The sequence below is a fragment of the Marmota flaviventris genome, chromosome 3 (assembly GCF_047511675.1).
Source record: "Marmota flaviventris isolate mMarFla1 chromosome 3, mMarFla1.hap1, whole genome shotgun sequence".
Lineage (NCBI taxonomy): Eukaryota > Metazoa > Chordata > Mammalia > Rodentia > Sciuridae > Marmota > Marmota flaviventris.
This window is the reverse complement of record NC_092500.1, coordinates 7,869,242-7,890,224: the sequence shown is the minus strand read 5'-3', so window position 1 is coordinate 7,890,224 and position 20,983 is coordinate 7,869,242.

Here is a 20,983-nt window from a genome sequence, read left to right as displayed (position 1 = left end):
GATAAACACCAAGTACTGGGATAGCTGGGTCATATGGTGGTTCCATTCCTAGTTTTTTGAGGACTCTTCACTCTGTTTTCCAGAGTGATTGTACTAATTTGTAGTCCTACCAACAATGTAAGAATATACCTTTTTCCCACATTCTCACCAGCAATTATTATTTCTGTTCTTGAGAATTGCCATTCTTACTGGAGTGAAATGAGATCTTAGGGTAGTTTTGATTTTCATTTCCCTGATTGCTCGAGAGGCTGAATCTTTTTTTTTTTAATGTTTATTTTTTAGCTTTAGGTGGACACAATATCTTTATTTTACACTTATGTGGTACTGAGGATCGAACCCAGTGCCTCGTGCATGCTAGGCGGGTGCTCTACCACTGAGCCACAAACCCAGCCCCTGAACCTTTTTTCATGTATTTTTTGGCCATTAGTGTTTCTTATTTTGAGAAATGTCTAATTCTTTTGCCTATTTATTGATTGGGCTGTTTGTATTTTTGTTTTCTGACATCGAGTTTTTTGAGTTATTTATATATTCTGGATATCAATCCCCTGTCAGAGAAGTACCTGAAAAAAAAAATTTTCCCCATTCTGTAGGCATTTTCTTTACTCTCTTAATCATTTCCTTTGCTGTGCAGAAATTTTTAGTTTGATGGCATCCCACTTATTGATTTTTGGTTTTATTTCTTGAGCATCAGGGGTCTTGTTAAGGAAGTTGGTGCCTGCACCTATATGATGGAGTGTTGACCCTATTTTTTTCTTCTAGCAGTTGCAAGGTTTCTAGTCTAATTCCTATCTTTGATCCATTTTGACATGACTTTCGTGCTGGGTGAGAGATAGGAGTCTAGTTTCATTCTTCTACATATGGATAACCAGTTTTCCCAGCACCATTTGTTAAAGACTATCTTTTCTCCAACACATATTTTTGGCAAGTTTATCAAGCATCAGATGGCTCTAAGTATGTGGGTTTGTCTTTGTGTCTTCTATTCTATTCCTTTGATCATCCTGCCTAACTGTTTTTGCTACTATAGCTCTGTAGTATAATTTGAAATCAGGTAATAGGATGCCTCCTGCATCACTTTTCTTGTTTAGAATTGCTTTGGCTATTTGGGTCTTTTACTCCAAATGAATTTTAGGACAATTTTTTCTAGTTCTGTGAAGAATGTTATTGGTATTTTGATGGGTATTGCACTGAATGTGTATATTGCTTTTGGTAGCATGGTCATTTTAACTACATTAATGCTGCCTAGTCAAGAACATGGAAGGTCTTTGTCTTTCCATCTTCCCTCTGGTTTTGTTTGCAGTTCTGGGGATGGAACCAAGTGCTTCACACACGATAAGCAAATGCTTAACCATTGAGCTATAAACCTAGTCCTTGTTCCCTTTGTTTGTACTGTGGGACATTTCATCTCTTCCATAGCTCTTCTCATCTGTACACTCTACAAGAAAAGCCTCTACAACAAGGGAGTACGGAATCACCTGTAATCATAATCAGTAACATGATTTTTTTTTGTGTGTGTGCTGCTGGCTTATGTTGTCCCACAATTATAATTTTGAGGTCTGTTTATGGATCCAATGAACCTGAACTTCTAACATGGGATGCTTCTATCAGTCTGTCCCTGCCACACCTGACATTCATTCTGCTCTGTTGTATGAGGTAGACAATCTGACATTGGCTGCAAATGTGTGAAGGGCATCAATTAAAGTCCTACTGACTATTCCCAAAGGGATGTTCTTTGAAACAAGGACAAATCAGTATACATAGTGGATTCCAGAAGTTTTTCTTTCTTTCTTTCTTTTCTTTTTTCTTTTTGCGGGAGGAGTACTGGGGATTGAACCCCGGGGCATTTTGCCACTGAGCTACATCCCCAGCCCTTTTTACTTTGAGACAGGGTCTCACTAAGCTTCTGAGGGGCTTGCTAAATTACTGAAGCTGGCTTCGAACTTGCAATCCTCCAACCTCAGCCTCCCAAGTCTCTGGAATTATGGGTGTGTGCTCAGACCCAGAAAATTTTCCCTAAATATTTTTGCCCCAAATCAGAGCATGTAGTAGCTGTTGTGATTTCCTTCCTTAAAAACTATTATTTTTATTTTTTGCTTTGGTTTGCATTGTTAAACTAGCATTACAGTATAGAAAATTTGGTAATACATCTGTTCAATTTCGTGTATTTTCTTTTAGTCTTTTATCAAGTGTATTTTAGTTTTTTTTAATCCACTTTTCTATGTTTAAAACTGTCTTTTTATTTATTTATTTATTTATTTTGTGGTACTAAGGATTGAACCCAGGGCCTTGTGTATATTGCTAGGCAAGCTCTTTATCATTGAGCCATATCCCCAGCCTTATTTTAGTTTTTAGTATGATTGAAGTCATATTCCGTGCATAACTTTATGTTTATGTTTTTCTTTTTCTCACCTGGCATTGTGTAAAAGAATTTTAAAGCCAAGTGTGATAGTGCACAACAGAGACAGAAAGATGGCAAATTTGAGGCCAGACTTTGCAACTTAGAGAGGCCCTGTGGTTGAATGGGGATGTAGCTCAGAGGTAGGGTACTTGTCTGGCACATGCAAAGCTCTGGGTTTAATCCCTAATAAACACACACACACACACACACACACAAAATTACTTAGAAAAGCATATGAAAATAACATTTTTATAAAACAAACTTTTTTTTTTTTAAGAGAGAGAGAATTTTTTAATATTTATTTTTTAGTTATCGGCGGACACAACATCTTTGTTTGTATGTAGTGCTGAGGATCGAACCTGGGCCGCCCGCATGCCAGGTGAGCGTGCTACCGCTTGAGCCACATCCCCAGCCCCAAAAACAAACTTTTAAGAAAAAACAAAATCCCAAGCTTCTACATACATAAAAGTACATAATAGTGCCCTCTGCAATTTCACTATCACACTTTCAAAGGTAGTATATGGCAAAGGTAATTCTTTTTTTTTTTTTTAGAGAGAGAGAGAGAGAATATATTTTTTTTAATATTTATTTTTAGTTTTCGGCAGACACAACATCTTTGTATGTGGTGCTGAGGATCGAACCCGGGCCGCACGCATGCCAGGCGAGCGTGCTACCGCTTGAGCCACATCCCCACCCCAAAGATAATTCTTTTATTACTTTCTTATGCCATGTGAAAATAAATTGCACTTGCTTTTTTTTCCCCCACTTGTTTCTTTTATTAATATTGAGGAGTAAATCACACTAAAAAAGTGTTTCTTGCCAGGCACAGTGGCACACACCTATAATCCCAGCAGCTTGGGAGGCTGAGACAGGAGGATCACGAGTTCAAAGCCAGCCTCAGCAAAAGCGAGACACTAAGCAACTCAGTGAGACCTGTCTCTAAATAAAATACAAAAAAAAAAAAAAAAATAGGCCTGAGGATGTGGCTCAGTGGTTGAATGTCCCTGAGTTCAATTCCTAATACCCCTCCCCCCAAAAAGTGTATCTTGATTTATGTTTTTTCATTTTTTTTTTTTGGTGCTGGGGATTGTACCCAGGTCTTACCTGTACTCCACCCCTAAACTACATCCACAATCCCAATGAAACTTTTTTGCAGCAAATAGAGTAATATAATTTTTCATCCATTTTAAACCATGGGTGAAATTTCCACCAAGTAGAAAGGAAGCACTGGTAGGTAGTGGATACAGTGTGTGTGTGTGTGTGTGTGTGTGTGTGTGTGTGTGTGTGATGTGTATCAGTGTCCTTCAGAGCCTTTGGTAAATTTTGCCATTGCATCACCCCTACTTCATAAGGCAAACGTTTTAATTACAATGTCTGAATATTTATAAATATTTCGAGGATATGTATTCGATATTTTTGAGACGCAGTTTATGATGTCAGTGTAAGAGTTTAACTTTTAAAGTCAATTTGAAGGGTTTACTAATCAGAAATTATAAGGCAACAGAAGCAACTGAAAGCCAACAATTAGAGAACAGCTAATTACGTGATACCATATATACACTATCAATAGAATGCTAAGCAGCCATTGCAAGTGAGAATCATAAAAATAATGTCACAACACAAAATGCCACTCTTGCCACGTTCTGTGAAAGTGCAGAATTAGGAACTTCATGTGCTCTGTGATTATTTATTTCATTCAATGCCTAGCATCTGGAAATACTCAATAAAGGGTATGTGCTATTTTTAATACCAAATTATATTTTTTAATTTTTAAAAATTTGATAATGTAAAACTAACAACAATACAAAAATGGAATTGGAAAATGGACAAAGGGTGTGAATGGATAGCTCTCCTGAGTGGAACTGCACGTCAGATGGAAAAATGTTCAGTTTCCCTCATCATAAGAGAAAGGTAAATTATGATCCCTCTGAGGTATCATTTTAAATCAGATTGGCAAAGTCTGAAGAGTCTGACAGCAGTTGCTAGTGTGTAGATAAACAGGTGCTTTCTTACCATGCTTATGAGACTGTAAAGTGTGGCCAGCAGTTTGGCAATATTATCTAAATTTGAATTAGACATGCTGGGTGGGTGCAACTCAGTGGTAGAGTGCTTACCGAGTATGTACAGGGCCCTGGGTTCAAACCCCAGCACTGAAAAAAGATGGATTAGATGTGCCTAAACTAGACAAGGTGGCACAAGCCTGGGAGTTCCTGGGGAAACATGGGTACCCAAGAGTTGGAGGCCAACCTGGGCAACCTAGTGAGACCCTGTCTCAAAACAACAAAACCAAGAAACAAACTCATTGCCTGATTCTAGGAATTTATAATTCTAGAATTTATAATTCTGATTCTAGGAATTTATCCTATGATTTACTTAAAACATATGCAAAATAACACAAAGAAGCCTATATATTGTAGATTATTGTAATGTTGAATGATTGGAAATGACATAAATGTCCACTAATAGGGGTGTGTTTCAATAGTCTATATGAAGGAGTATTCTGTAGCTTTTAAAAGGGTGGAATTCCCAGCTACTCCAGAGGCTGAGGCAGGAGAATTGCAAATTCCTGGCTAGCCTGGGCAACTCAGTGAGACCCTGTCTTGAAATAAAGATTTAAGCCGGGCATGGTGGTGCATGCCTGTAATCTCAGTGACTCAGGAGGCTGAAGCAGGAGGATTACATGTTTGAGGTTAGCCTCAGTAATTTAGTGAGACCCAAGGGCTGGGGATGTGGCTGAGTGGTTAAGTACCTCTGGGTTCAATCCTCAATACCAAAAAAAAAAAAAAAAAAGAGGTAGATGGGTGTGGGAGTGTGGGTAAACACAAAAATGAAGACTTCAGTGTGTGCTATTAAGTGATAAAAGCATTGCGCAGCACAGTCTATACTGTGTGTTCCCCTTTGTGTGACTAAGGAAGGTACACACTATCACACACACACTATCTCTAGAAGCATGAAGGCAAGTCCCTACAGAGGCACCAGGTTGAGACACAGTTTGTCAGGAGTAATTGGAAAGGTGCTTCCTTGTATAGTTTCTTCATACCTTTTGAATTATGTAGCTTTTGCACATTACCAAGTTTAAAAAAATGGGTAAAGTAACATCTGTTTAATTTTAAAAGTTGGCAAAATGTAACCACTGTTCTTTTAAAAATTAATAAAAATCAGCTGGGCATGGTGGTGCACACACCTGTAATCCTAGCCAGTTAGGAGGCTAAGGCAGGAGGATCGCAAGTTTGAGGCCAGCCAGGGCAATTTAGTGAGACACTGCCTCAAAAGAAAAAATACAAAGAGCTGGGGATGTAGCTCAGTGGTAGAGCATCCCTGGGGTTCTTTCCAGTACTGAAAGGAAAGAAGAAGAAGAAAATAATCACAAAAATTTGAGGAGATAAATATGTTTAATCTGAGTTAAACATTACACCATGCACAAGGCCCCTGGGTTTCATCCCCAGCACTGCCAAAAAAAGAAAAAAAAAAAAAGAAAAACCACCAAAAAACATGATGCGGAGGAGGGAAGGGGGGGTGTGCTGGGGTTGTGGCTCAGTGGTAGAGCGCTTGCCTTGTACACTTGAGACACTGGGTTCAATCCTCAGCTCCACATTAAAAAAAAAAGTAAATAAATAATTAAAGTCAAGGTATTTTGTCCATGTTCAACTAAAAAATTAAAAAGAAAAAAACAACAACATGATGCCATGTGTATGTGTATCACAACATCTCATGGTGCCCTATTAATACATACAGTTTTTGTGTGCCAGTTAAAAAAAATAAAATTTAAATTTAAAGAACATTTTAAGCAAAAGTGGAGCCTATGGTCCTTGGGAAGCTAAGGCAGGAGGATCAGTGGAGGAGCCTGGGCAACATAGTGAGACCCCCACCCCATTTAAAAAGCAACTGTGATCCTAAAACAACAGTGATCATCTTTGCACCTTTCTTCCAGTCTTTGCAAGACACATGCACATTTTGACAGTCAGGAGCTGCAGACAATCACATTGTTTGCACGCCCTGCCGATTATTTTGCCCTTATGAATCAAGTGCAAAACAATCATTAATGCTGTTCTCCTATCCATTGGCTGTTACAATAGTAAAGGGAAAATGCCATTGCAGACATTTCAAGGCAAAATCTCACAGGAGCAAAGTAAGCACATGGACAAACTGCCCGGAATTCACTCTCATTAGATAAGAGGAAACGCCAGCCTTCTGGTATCCTGCAGTGAACATACCCTTGGGGTGCGTTTCCTATTCTTCTGGCTTCAGTTTCTCTGGTCTCTCTGCCAGTGGCTGGATGTGTCTGGTCAGTGGGCTCCAAGCATGTGTTTTGAGCATTAGTGGAGACTGTCGGATCAGTTGCTTCCTGTTCATGCTGGTTTTTGCAGCAAGGGCACAGTCAGGATGGCTGCAGGGAAACCCTGAACAGTGGGCTGGCTGGTCCCTGCGACCCCAGAGAGTGTGAAGGCATGGCTTTATTTCAGACTTTACAAGCCAGTTTCCAGCATCGCTTTTGCACTGGCCTCTCTGTAGATCCACCCTGTTTCTGATGTGTAGTACAGACCTAAGGTTATTTAAGGAAGCATTTGCCCAGCAAGGATTCAAAGCCAAACACCAAACCACCCCTGGTTTGAATGCAACTGGGGGGCTTATGGGGGTGGGATTCTAAGCCCCTGCCTGCTCCCCCTCCCCACCCCCACCACAAGAGGCAGCGCTGGTTACATTGACCCATCGAGTGTCATCAGTGATTTATGGCCCTGCAGGGCCCAGCTGTTGGCCATGGACAAGGCAGCTGCTCAAGGTTAAGCAGGCCCAATGTAAGGGACTTGTCGGGGGATGGCCCCAGTGCAGTTGTCCCCTCTCAGTGTCAAGGCGATGATCATGTGGCCAGTCTAGAAGCCAATGAAAGCTAAGGAGGAATTGTAGGGTACCCCTGCCCCCAATACCCACACTCGCCCCCATCCAGTAAGGCCCAAAGCTCTCCTCACAGCCAAATCCCCCGGATAACTGGACTGACAGGTTATCTAGGAGTCCTGGCCCAGCCTGCAGGATCAGTAGGTTGTCAAAGCTGCTCTCCCCATGTCCTGTGGTGTCACCTGATTGTCACTCAACAAAGGACATGCATGGGAGCAAGAGCTGAGAGAGGAAGGGAACATCCAGCTTTTTAACTGGCCCTTACTGAGCCCCAGGCTCTGTCCAAATGTTTCACTTGCATTTTCTCATCTATCCTTGCAACAAGCTAGTGAGGTAGATTTTACTAATATTCTCTTAAACCTTTTGAAAATGGAGATTCATAGAGGTTAAGAAACTAACCAAGATCCCTGTCTCTGGAGTCAGAGCTTTTAACAAAGTGCCTGCTCTTGGCCAGGCAGTTGGCATGGGCCAGTATTCCCTCTCCCCATCCTTGCTCAGAGGCCAGCAGGACAATCCTGGTTTGGAGTTGAGGATGCAGGTGTGGGGCCTTTCATCAGTTTGCTCAGGCAATGAGTGTGGGAGCTGGGAGTGTCTCTGGTATGCCTGACACCATGCTGTGCTCCTTTTCCTACTCCTTCAGCTTTGCTGCACTCCCCGATGCTGGGGGAAACTTCAGGGGGACCCACTGTGCACTTTGTGCACTTGTTGCCAACAGGGAAGGAAAGCCTGGGGTAGACCCTGTGTCCTGCCTGCGCCCCCTGCTCACTCAACTGCACTTGATCCTTTCCCCTTCCCCGAACATCCTTCTCTCTTGACCTCAGTTAGTCCATATTTTCCTGGGTTTCTCTTATGCTGCTGGCTGCCCCCGTTGGGGCTCCTTGTCTGACTCTCCCTTCTCTCCCTCCACTGTGGAAGGGCCCCAGAACTTGACCCTGAACTTGCGTACCTGTTAGTGTCTTTGTACTGAGCCTTACTCATTCCCACCTGTGACCTGATAACTTCAGGTCACAGGTGGGAATGAGTAAGACACACTTAACTGCTCCCTTGACATTTTTAACACCTTTATTGAGATTTAATTCATATACCATACAATTCATCCACTTAGAGCCTATAGTTCAATGGGATTACATCTCCAGTTGTTTTAAAAGGACTACATCTAAGGGCCAGGATTGTGGCTCAGTGGTAGAGCACTTGCCTAGCACATGTAAGGCACTGGGTTCAATACTCAGTACCACATAAAAATAAATAAAATAAAGGTATTGTGTCTATATATAACTAAATATATGAAAAAAAGACTATATCCCTGCTCCTTTATTTATTTATTTATTTTTAATTTTGAGCCTGTAGTAGTGGCACACACACCTGTAATCTTAGTGACTCTGGAGGCTGAATCAGGACGATCACAGTTTGAGACCAGCTCAGTAACTTAGGACATAAGGACTTAGTGACACCCTATCTCAATAAAACATTTTTTAAAAGGGACCTGGGGATGTGGCTCTGTGGTTAAGCAACCCTGGGTTTAATGTTTAATCCCCAGTATGATATATATATATATATATATATATATATATATAAAATTTTTTGTTTTTGTTTTTGTCTTGAGACAGGGTTTCTCTAATTGCTGAGGCTGTCCTGGAACTTGTGCTTCTCCTGCCTCAGCCTCCCAGGTAGCTGGGACTACAGGTTTCAGCCTAATGTTTTTAAGGTCTATCCATGTTGTAACATGTGTCAGTTCTTCATTTCTTTTATAGTCAAGTAAAATTCCATTGTATGGGTGGAATTTATGAATGGATAATTTCATTTCTCCATTTATCCATGGGTAGACATTCATGTTTCTATTTTTTAGCTATCATGAACAATGATGTTAAGAAAATTGATGTAGGGCTGGGGATGTGGCTCAAGTGGTAGCGCGCTCGCCTGGCATGCGTGCAGCCCGGGTTCGATCCTCAGCACCACATACAAAGATGTGTCCGCCGAAAACTAAAAAACAAATAAATAAATAATAAAAAAGAAAATTGATGTAAACATTTTTGTGTGAATATGTACTTTCATTTCTCTGGTATATATACCTAAGAGTGTGTTTTAATCAGCTGTTTTGCCACTATGGCTAAAAGACCAGAACAAATGTAGACGAGGAAGTTTATTTGGGGGCTCACTATTTCAGAAGTCTCAGTCCATAAACAGCTGGCTCCATTCTGCGGGGCTCGAGGTGAGACTGAACATCATGGTGGAAGAGTGTGGCAGAGGGCAGCAGCTCATATGATAACCAGGAAGCAGAGAGAGACTTCACTGCCGAAGACAAAATACATACTCCAAAGCTAGGGCCACCTCCTCCAGCCTCACCCTACCAGGCTTCAGTCACCATGTAGTTAATCCCATCAGGAGATGAAGTCACTGATTGGGTTAAGCCTCTCATAACTTGATCATTTCTCCTCTAAACCCAATCATTATCTCACACATGAGCTCTGGGGGGACACCTCACATCCAAACCATAACAGAGTGGAGTTATTGTAGCACAGGGTAACTCTACACTTTTTTTTTTTTTTTTTTTTGGTACTGGGGACTGAACTCAGGGGCATTCGACCACTGAGCCACATCCCCAGCCCTATTTTGTATTTTATTTAGAGACTGAGTTGCTTAGCGCCTCACTTTTGCTGAGGCTGGCTTTGAACTCTCGATCCTCCTGTCTAAACCTCCTAAATTGCTGGGATTACAGCGTGCACCACTGCACCTGGCTTCTACATTTAACTTTTTGAGGAACTGACAAACTGTTTTCCCTGGTGATGTGTCATTGTGCATCCCTACCATTAATGTATGAGGGCTCCCCATTCCCTCATCTTCTCCAACACTTACTGCCTTTGAATCCATTCATTCTAGTGGATTCCAGTAGTTTCTCACTGTGGTTTTGATCTATGATTGCTTAATGGCTAATGATGCTGAGAATGTTTTCATGTGCTTCTTGTCCAAGCATTCATTTCATCTGTCTATCCCTCTTTCCTTTCTTCCTTTTCTTTCTTTTTTCAGGAAGTTTGAGTTTTTCATTTTTTTTTTTAATTTCAAGGTTATTATGGCAGTTCTGGGTCCCTTGTATTTTCATTTAAATATTAAGATCAGCTTGTCAATTTTATTCTAAAAGCCAACTAGCATTTTGATAGAGATCACATTGAATCTATAAATCAATTGGATATATTGTATTCTTAAAATATTAAGATTTCTGTGAACATAAAATTGTCTTTTCATTTATTTATATTTTATTTGGTTTCTTTCAGCAGTGCTTTATAATTTGCAGGTAAGTCTTACATATCTTTAGTTAAATTTATAGCTAAGTATTTTATTCTTTTATTTTTCCTGTACCTGGAATTAATTTCCTAATTTCATTTTTGGAATGTTCATTGCTAGCATGTAGAAATGCAATTGATCGTCATGTCCTGAGCTGCCTTCCTGTCACCCTTCCATCCTACAACATGCTGTGAGTAGAGAAGTTTTCTTTCTTTTCTCCTTTTTTTTTTTCTTTTCTTTTCTGAGACAGAGTCTAAGTTGCTTAGGCTCTTGCTAAATTGCCCAGGCTGGCCTTGAACCTGTGATCCTTCTGCCTCAGCCTCCCCAATGGCTGGGATTAGAGGTGTGCACCCCTGGACCTGGCGAAATAGTTTTATTTTTCCCTTCTAATATGGATACTTTTCATTTCTTTTTCTTACCTGATTGCCCTAACTAGAATAATGTTAGGTAGCAGTGATGACAGACAACATCCTTATCTTATTTGTGATCTTAGGAGGACATCATTCAGCTTTCACCGTTAAGAATGATATTAATTATAGCCAGGTATGGTGGCCCATGGCTGTAATTCTAGTCCTTCAGGAGACTGAGGCAGGAGGATCAGGAGTTCAAAGCCAGCCTCAGCAATTTAGCAGGCCCTAAGGGTCTCTAAATAAAGTATAAAAAAGGGCTGGGGGTGTGGCTCAGTGTTTGAGTGCCCCTGAATTCAATCCCCAGTACCAAAATAAAAGAAAAAGGAATGATGTTATTTGTGGGTTTTTCACAGATTCCTGTTATCAGGTTGTGGAGCTTCTCTCCTATTCATACATTTTTGAGTGTTTTATCATGAGAGTGTGCTGGGCACATACCCTTTTCTGTATCTATTGAGATGATCCTATGGCCTTTTTTAAAAAATATTTTTTAGTTGTCATTGGATCTTTTATTTTGTTCATTTATTTATATGCAGTACTGAGACTCAAACCCAGGGCCTCATGCATGCCAGGCAAGCACTCTACCACTGAGCCACAACTTCAGCCCTAGGGCTTTTATCTTTTATTCTATCAATGTGATATATTACATTAATTGATTTCCAAACATGAGGCAACCCTCAGGATTGATGATTCACAAGGACTCTGAGGACTCTGCATATGTTATATTCCCAGCTGAGATTTATCATAGTGAAAGGACACAAAGAAAGATCAGCCCGGGAAACAGCACATGGGGCAAAGTCCAAAGCAAAGCAGGCACAAGCTTCCAAAGTGCTCGTCCAGTGGAGTCAATAGATGACAAGCCTGATTCCTCCAGCAGCAAGCTGTGACAACGCGTCTGAAATGTCTGCCAGAGAAGCTCACATGAGACTTCGTGCTCAAGGTTTATTACTGGAGCTGGTCACGGAGTCAGCTTCTGCCTAGCACATACCCAGATCACAGACTCCCAGAAGGAAAGCAGGTATTTAGCATGAACCACATTCTTTGTGCAGTGGAGGTACAGCAAGCCATTCTTACCAGTCCTTACATCCCTGTTCCCAGATGCCAGCCAAGGATAGAGTTCAAAAGCAGGCATTTCAAAGGATAGCCGTCTCAACTCTACCATATTAACTTTCTTCTGCAGAAAATGTTAAACCAATTTAGCATTCCCAAGATAAATCCCACTTATCATGGTGCATAATCCTCCTGTTTCTGTTTCCCTAGTAGCCGGAATACAGCCATGTGCCACCATGCTGGACACATAATTTTTATACATTGTTGGATTCAATTTCCTAGTATTTTGTTCAGGATATTTGTATCTAAGTTAATAAGGTATATTGATCTGCAATTTTCTTTTCTCATGAAGTCTTTATCTAGTTTTGCTCTCAGGTTGTATTGGCTTCTTCCAATGTTTGGAAAATGTACCCTCCTATTTGTTAGAAGTGGGTAAAAGATTAGTACATTAGTTTCCTATTGCTGCTGTAAATAAGTTACCACAACCTTAGTGGCTTAAAATAACATAAATTTATTTTTTTATAACTCTGGAGATTGAAAGTCCAAAATGAGTCTCTCAGGGATAAAACAAGGTGTCAGCAGGCCCGTTCCCTCTGGAGGTTCCAGGAAACATCCATTTCAGGTCCCTTCCAGTTTCTAGAGGTTGTTCATGGCTTCTTCCTCTATCCTCAAAACCATCTGAGTAGAGTTTTTTTTTTGAACTAGGGATTGAACCCCAGGGGTGCTTAACCATTGAGCCACATCCCTATCCCTTTCTATATTTTGTTTTGAAACAGGCTTTCACTAAGTTGCTGAGGGTTTTACTGAGTCACTGGCCTCCAATTTGCAATCCTCCTGCCTCAGCCTCCTGAGTTCCTGGGATTACCGGCGTGCCCCAAGCATACCCAACTGAGTAGTGGCTTTTCTTAGACTGTGTTCCCTCTGGTACCTCTGCTTCCTCCTTCTTACAGTCTAGATCCAAGTCTTCTGCATCCCTGTTATAAGGACCCTTGTAATTACATCAGGCCCAGAATAATCTTTGCATTTTTGACATTCTGAATTTAACCCCATTTACAAAATGCTTTCTGCCAGATAAGTGAGCATTCATAGGTTCTGTGGATCAGGACATGGATATCTTTAGAGTTGTTATCCAAATACAAAAAAATAAGAAAGAAAGAAAGGAAGGAAGGAAGGAAGGAAGGAAAAAAGAAAAAAAGTAGTCATTTTTCAGTAGACCATAGTTGGTGTTAATTCTTTAAATATTTGGTAGAATTCTCAAGTGAAGCTCTCTGGCCTGTGGGAAGTTTTTAATGACTAATTGGTTATCTTTACTTGTTATAGGCCTACTCAGATTTTTCAGTATTTTTTTTTATTCTTTATTTTATTTATTTGTTTTTATGTGGTGCTGAGAATCGAACCCAGTGCCTCACACGTGCTAGGCAAGTGCTCTACCACTGAGCTACAACCCCAGTCCTCAAGATATTTTTGAGTTAGTTTTGGCAATTTGTGATTTTCTAGAATTTGTCCGTTTCATCTAAATTATCTAATTTATAGTACAGTTATAGTATTCTCTTGCAATTTTTTATATTTCTATAAGTTTATGTCAGTGTATTTTTATTTTTTACATTTTGATCAGAATCTTGCTAACTTGCCCAGGTTGGCCTTGAACTTGTGATCCTCATTCCTCTGCCCTTTGAGTAGCTGGGGTTAAAGGCATACACTACTGTATCAGGCTAATTTATTTTTTTAATTAAAATTATTTTTAACTGATACATAAAATGCATATTAATGGAGGGCCATGTGATGTTTGAATACATGTTTTCATTGTGTAATGTTTAAATCAGATTAGACATAGCTATCTCCTCAAACACTTATCATTTCTTTATAATGAAAATATTCAAAATCCTTTCTTCTAGATTCTTTTTCCTTTCCTTTCTCTCTTTCTTTCTTTCTTTTTTTTTTGGGGGGGGGAGGAGGGGGCAAATACTGGAGGTAGCCCAAGAATTCTCTGCTCTACCACTTAACTACACCCAAGTCCTTTCTTAATTTTTATTTTGAGAGAGGGTCTCAATAACTTGCTGAGGCTGCCTTGAACTTGCCATTCTCCTGCCTAAGCCTCCCAAGCTGCTGTAATTACAGTGTACAGTCACACCTGGCTTCTTGTACCTCTTGAAATGTATAGTAGATTATTGTTATCTATAGTCTACATAAGCCTAAAGTGGACAATCTGAAAATATTTAGACCATGAAGAGATCAAGCAACTCATTTATTTAATTTTTTTGGTACCAAGGGTGCTTAACCTTTGAGCCACATCCCCAGTCCTTTTTATTTTGAGACAGGATCTCATGTTGCTTAGGGTCTCACTAAGTTACTGAGATTGGCTTTGAACTCCTGATCCTCATGCCTCAGCCTCCCAAATTCCTGGGATTACAGGTGTTTGCCACCCATAAGACCCTGTGATTTATAAAGAATATAAATTTGTTTATCTGACAGTTCTGAAGACTGTGAAGTCTGAGCTGGCATGCTGAGCATGGCACCAGCATCTGGTGAGGGCTTTTCTGCTGCATCTTAACATGGTGGAGGGCATCACATGACCAGACAGCAACCACCATAGCTCAGGTCTCTCCCTCTTCTTATAAAGCCACTAATGCTACCATGGAACCCCTATCCTCATGACCTCATCTAATCCAAATTACTTCCCAACCTCTTTACTTCCAAGATTCATTAACAAACGAGTTTGGGGATTAAGTTTCCAATACATGAACTTTGTAGGGAACACATTCAAACCATAGCAGATTGGTAGTTCTGTCCCTTTTTTGATCTTTCTCTCTCTCTCTCTCTCTCTTTTTTTGCCAGAACTGAGGATTGAACCCACAGACATTCTACCACTGAGCTACATCCCAGCCCTTTAAAATTTTGTTTTGAGACAGTGTCTTACTTAATTGCTCAGGCTGGCCTTGAAGTTGGGATCCTTCTGCACTGGGATTACAGGTGTGTTCCACTGTACCTAACACCTTCTTTGACTTCTGATTTTAGTAATCTGCATCTTCTATCCTCTTTTGTTAATGAATTTAAGGAAAAGTTTATCACTTGTGTCAATTTTTTCATAGGATCAACTGTTGGTTTTGTTGATTTTCTCTGTTCTTTTTATATTCTTAGTTTGTTTATTTCTGATCTAGTCTCTTCTGCCTTTTTTTTTTTTTAAACTGGTAGGGAGCTGGCTAAATTGCCCAGGCTGACCTTGAACTTGTCATCCTTCTGCCTCAGCCTTCTTTTTATTTTTTTATTGCTTTTATTTTTTAAATACATGACAGCAGAATGCATCACAATTCTTATTACACATATAGAATGCAATTTTTCATATCTCTGTTTGTATATAAAGTATGTTCACACCAATTCATGTCTGCCTCAGCCTTCTGAGTAGCTGGAATTACAGAAGTGTGCCGCTGCACCCAGCTCTCCTTCCTTCTTTTTGCTTTGGGTTTAGTTTGCTCTTTTTCTTTCCCAGTTCTTTGTTTTATTTCATTTTGTTGATGCTAATGATTAAACCTGGCATCTCATGCATGCTGGACAAGGGCTCTACTAAGATAGGCCCCCAGCCCTCTACTTTCTAGTTTTTTTTTCTTCCTCCTCCTCCTCCTCCTCCTCCTCCTCCTCCTCTTTCTTCTAATTGTTCTGGACAAGTATTTATAATGGAAAAAATAGCTTAAATATTTGAGAAGAAGAATGGATAAAGATATTTTAGATTCATAAGATAAAATGTAATATCTATTAAAATTTTAGTCTGAATAACTAGAAAAATGCTCACAACATAATTGAATTAGGATACAAAATAGTTTAAAATTTACAAACTCTCTCTCTCTCTCTCTCTCTCTCTCTCTCTCACTGTGGACATACTTCTGAAGAGGGTGCCAATCCAGGCACCACAGCTCACTCCGATAATCCCAGTGATTTAGGAGACTTAGGCAGGAGGGTTGCAAGTTCCAGGCCATCCTCAGTAATTTAGCAAGACTCTAAGCAACTTATTTATACCCTGTCTCAAAATGAAAAGTAAAAAGTGCTGGGGATGTGGCTTAGTGGTTAAGCACCCCTGGGTTCAATCTCGGGTACCAAAAAAGAAAGAATCAAAGAGAATTTTTCTAAGAAAAAACTTTTTTTAAATGAGTTTACAGTAGCCCAAGTGTTCAGTGTTCTAATCTACAGCAGTGCATGCTAATGTCTAGACTTTCACATTCACCACTCACTCTCCTCTTACTCAGAGCAACTTCCAGTCCTGCAAACCCCTTTCTTTTCTTTTCTTTCTTTTTTGCGATGCTGGAACCCAGGGCCTCATGTAGCTCTACCATGAACTACATCCCCAGCAGTGGTAACTTCTTTTGTGGTAAGTGTTTATACAAGTGTACTATTTCTTTGCTTTTTGTTTGTTTGTTTTTGGTACTAGGGATTGAACCCAGGGGTGCTTAACCTCTGAGCCACATCTCCAGCACTTTTTATTTTGAGACAGTGTCTCACTAAGTTGCTTACAGCTTTGTTAAGTTGCTGAGGCTGGCTTTGAACTTGCAATCTTGCTGTTTCAGCCTCATGAGACACTGGGATTATAGGCGCATGCCATGGTGCCTGGTTATTTCTTTACTTTTTATACTTTAATTTTTACTGTGCCTTTTCTATCTTAGATAAGCTTACATACATAGGTGTGATTGTGTTGCAGTTGCCTGCGGTATTCAGTGGAGTATAGTGCCACACAGGTGTGTAACCCAGGAGCAACAGGCTCTCCCACCTAGCCTAGGTGTGTAGCAGACTGCACCACCTCGGTCTGTGCAGGTGTACTCTGTGATATTTACATTATGGTGACATCACCTAACAATGCAGTCCTCAGAAATGCCTTGCCTTATATTTAACATCCTTTCTCCATTTCTCGCACCCCTACCAAACTTGTTACATAACTTTGAGATGGACACACGGTAACCCACAATGACAATAACACTAGATATGACAATGGTCTAAGCTTTTGCTGGTGGGATATAAGGAGATGTGTTTTGCCACAGCTGCCTGAACAGGAAATAAGAGACTGTTGTGAACCCTGCTCCTGCTTCTTCTTTATCTCTTTGCCTGAATTTCTTCAGGTAGCACACTGGAGCTGAAGGATGAAGTCTATCCATTGGCACAGGAGGGCAGAGCAGGGAGCTGGAAGCAATGTGAGCAGATAACTTAGTGGAACACAGCTTCTATTCCTGCCTGTGTACATCTGGTATTTTTTATTCTATTCTAAGTCATTCAAAGTAATGTTGTTTTTGACCCTTTTGACTTCACAACACACTAAAGGGTCACAAGTGCAGCTTGAAAACTATCACTGAGCTACCTCCCCAGCAGTGGCAACTCCTTCCATGGTAAGTGTGTTATTTCTTTTTTATATACTGTAAATTTCACTGTGCCTTTTCTAGTTTTTTTAAATTATTAATTTATTATTTTTATTTTCATATGGTGCTAAGGATTGAATCCAGTGCTTATACATGCTAGGCAAGCACTCTGCCACTGAGGCAAGGCCCCAGCCCCCTTTTCTGTGTTTAGATATGCTTAGATACACAAATACTTAAAATTGTGTTGCAGTTGCCTATGGTATTTGGACCCCCAAACCAGATGTGGTGGCTCATTCCTGTAATCCCAGCAACTCAGGAGGCTGAGGCAAGAGACTCTCAAATTAAAAATTGGCCTCAGCAATTTAGCAAGGCCCTCAGCAACATTTTAAGGCCATCTCAAAAGAAAAAATAAAAGGGCTGTGCCTCAGTGGTTAAGCACCCCTGGGTTCAGTCCTCGGTATTAAAAAAAAAAAAAAAAGAGTCTTGCAAGAAAAAGATTCAGGTTGAAGGGTGCCAGCCTGTGGCAAAGATAGAAAGGATATAGTGGCAGTTAGTTTCCAATGCAAGTTGCCCAAGAATCCTACAACATGGAGATTTTCAGGGCTAAAAACAAACATCTCTTTTGGTATTGCAAATTGCAAATTTGAGCAATGGGCTGGGGGTGTCACTCAGAGGCATAATGCATGCCTGGCTGTGGGTTACATCCCCAGCAGCAAAAACAACAATAAAAATTTAAGGGGGTGGGGAGGTGTAGCTCAGTGGTAGGGTGCTTGCCTAGCATGTGTGAGGCCCTGTGTGATCCCTGTGATCTTCAACACCAAAATACAGAAATAAATGTAAACAACTATAAGGAGTGGTTTGGGAGTAAAGTCTTGGCTCAAGATGAGTCTAACTTCTCCCAGAGGCTATGAGCCTGGAGGCAAAGATGGCCGATGTCGGCATTAAGGATGCCACCTTCCTACCCCTGACTCAGAAGCACTGAAAGAGGTTGTCTTAGGCTCAGCACAGCCTCATTTGCAGAACAAAGCATTTAGATTTAAAAAAGTATGTCTGGGGGCAGGGGGTTTAGCTCAGAAGTACAGCATTTGCTTAGCTTGTGGGGCCCTGAGTTCCAGAGCTCTCTCTTTGCTGCCTACCTCTCCCGTATCTACAGGGGAATAATGGAAAAGGAAGAACCTCCCAGAGTGCAGAATGAGGGGCTATCTGAATGGTATTCAAGAACCAGTTCTACTGCCATAGAGGGGAATCTTCCCTGTCCCTCTTCAGAGGATGCCATGTTTATTTAGCCATGCTGGAGATGGAACCCAGGGCCTCACACATGCTGGGCAAGTTCTTTACCACGAAGTATTTGTGTGGACAAATAGGCTTTCTTTTCTCTTGGGTAAATCCTTCAAACCTTTTTTCAGTTAAACATACATAACAAAATTGACCATTTTAACCTTTTTCTTCTCAAGGTGGGTTCTTGATACGTTGGCCAGTCTGACCTCGAATTTGCTATCCTCCTGCCTCAACAGCTAGGATTACAGGTATGTACCACCATGCCAGGCTCCATTTTAATTCCTTTCGAGTTGTAGTTCAGTGATACCAAGTATTTTCACATTTTTGTGATACCACTTTCACTATCCATTTCCAAAACTTTTTCATCATTCCAAATAGAAATTCTGTATTATTTAATAGTAACTCCCCATTCATCTCTCCCCTAGACCCTGGTTACCATTACTCTACTTTGTCTTTATGCATTTGCAAAATCTATGTACCTTATATAAGTGAAGTTATATAATGTTTGTCTTTTTGTGTCTGGTTCTTTTACTTATCATAATGTTTTCAAGTTTGTCCCCATTGTAGCATCGCTGACTAATATTCCATTGTATCTATATCCCACATTTTATTAATCTAACAATCTTAGGACACTTAGGATGCTTCTGCATTTTGGCTACTCAAGCAACACTGCTATGAACATGGATGTGCAAGTATTTTTTTGAGTCTCTAATTCATTTTTTTTATTACTATCAAGGAGTAAAATTGCTGGATCATATGGTAAATCTGTATTTAACTTTTTGAGGAATTGCCAGACTCTTTTCCTCTTTTCCCCTTTTCAGCAAAATGGAATATATTTAATAATTATTTGGGATAACAGTGTAAACTGGGACTGTCCCAGGCAGATTGGGATATATGGTCATTTTTCCTATATATAGATATATGGATGAAATGTTCAGAGAACATTGTTCACCAGTGTACATTTTCCATTTGTGCTATAAAACTTCGTTGTGTACATGGCCACTCAGAATGAAATTTGGTTCCCTGGCTGCCTAACAGCAAGGTGTAGCCATGAAACCAAGTTCTGGCGAATGGATGAGCAATGGCGGGCAGCTTCTGGGGGGGTCATTCTTGTCTCCTCTCTTTCTCTCTCTTTTCTCCTGGCTTGAAAAGAGAGGTGATGGCTACTAGACCCTGAAGCTTGAGACACCTTGGAAAAAGAAGATGTGCAACACGGAACAAGGGGATAAGAGGAGCCCCTGTCCCTGACAACAGATTGGGATTCCTGATACTGCCCTGGACCACCTACCTCAGGATTTTTACTTGAGAAAGAAAGAAATTCTTGGTGTCTTTCTTTCTTTCTTTTCTTCTTGATCCTAATTCTTTCATGTATTTCTAGTAGCTAGTTACCATTTTTTTTCTTTTTCTTTGAGAAAGGGTCATGCTAATTTGTCCAGCTGGCCTTATACATGAAATCCTCCTGCCCCAGCCTCCCAAGTGCTGGTATTATAGACAAGCACCATCGTTCCTGGCTTATATTGATCACTGTGATGCTCTAAAGGGGATCATTTTATGTTACTGTTCTTAGAGTGGAAACCAGCTGCAGTATCTGGCCTTCTTTGCTTTGTTGGACCTCGGTCTAGTTTGAGTTCCTTTGCCCTCCACACCTCCTCCTTCCTTTTTCTCCTCAGTCTTTTGTTCCCCCATTCCATGACAAAGCCTCTCAGCCTAAACAGTCACTATTTTCTCCACCAATTCTCCCTCTCTTTTATATATATATATATATATATATATATATATATATTTTTTTTTTTTTTTTTTTTTTTTACTTTTGTAGTGCTGGGGCTGTAACAGGGCCTCATGTCTGCTAGGCAAGCGCTGTATCACTGAGCAACATCCCCAGCCCATCTGCCTACTTGTTCTCACTGGAACCTGGCTCAACCTGGCTGCCCATAGGAGCAGAGGCTCCTGGTCTCCTCCTACCTCTTTGCCTCGCTCACTCTGTAGCCCCCTCTCTTGCTCTTCACTATTCCCCTTCAGTCTCCTCTTCTGAGGCTGTGCGCATGTCATCCCTGCCATTCCAGCATGCACACCAAGAACCCTAGCATCGCACCCTCCCATGGGGCAGGCAGTACAAGGAAAAGAGACCAGGGACTGATGCTGTTGGTTGTGGACCATGGGTTCCAGTCTGAACCTTCACCGGGGTCATGAGGACCTCGTCACTCCCCAAATTTTAATCTCTAATATTCTGTCTAGTTTTCCTGCTCCCCCAGCCCCTCTGTTTCCCCTGAATCTTGTCCGTGTTTCTCCAACTCCCCTTAGGAGTGCGGCTTTCCCTGAGAGCTGTGGTCCCAGCACTCTGTTTA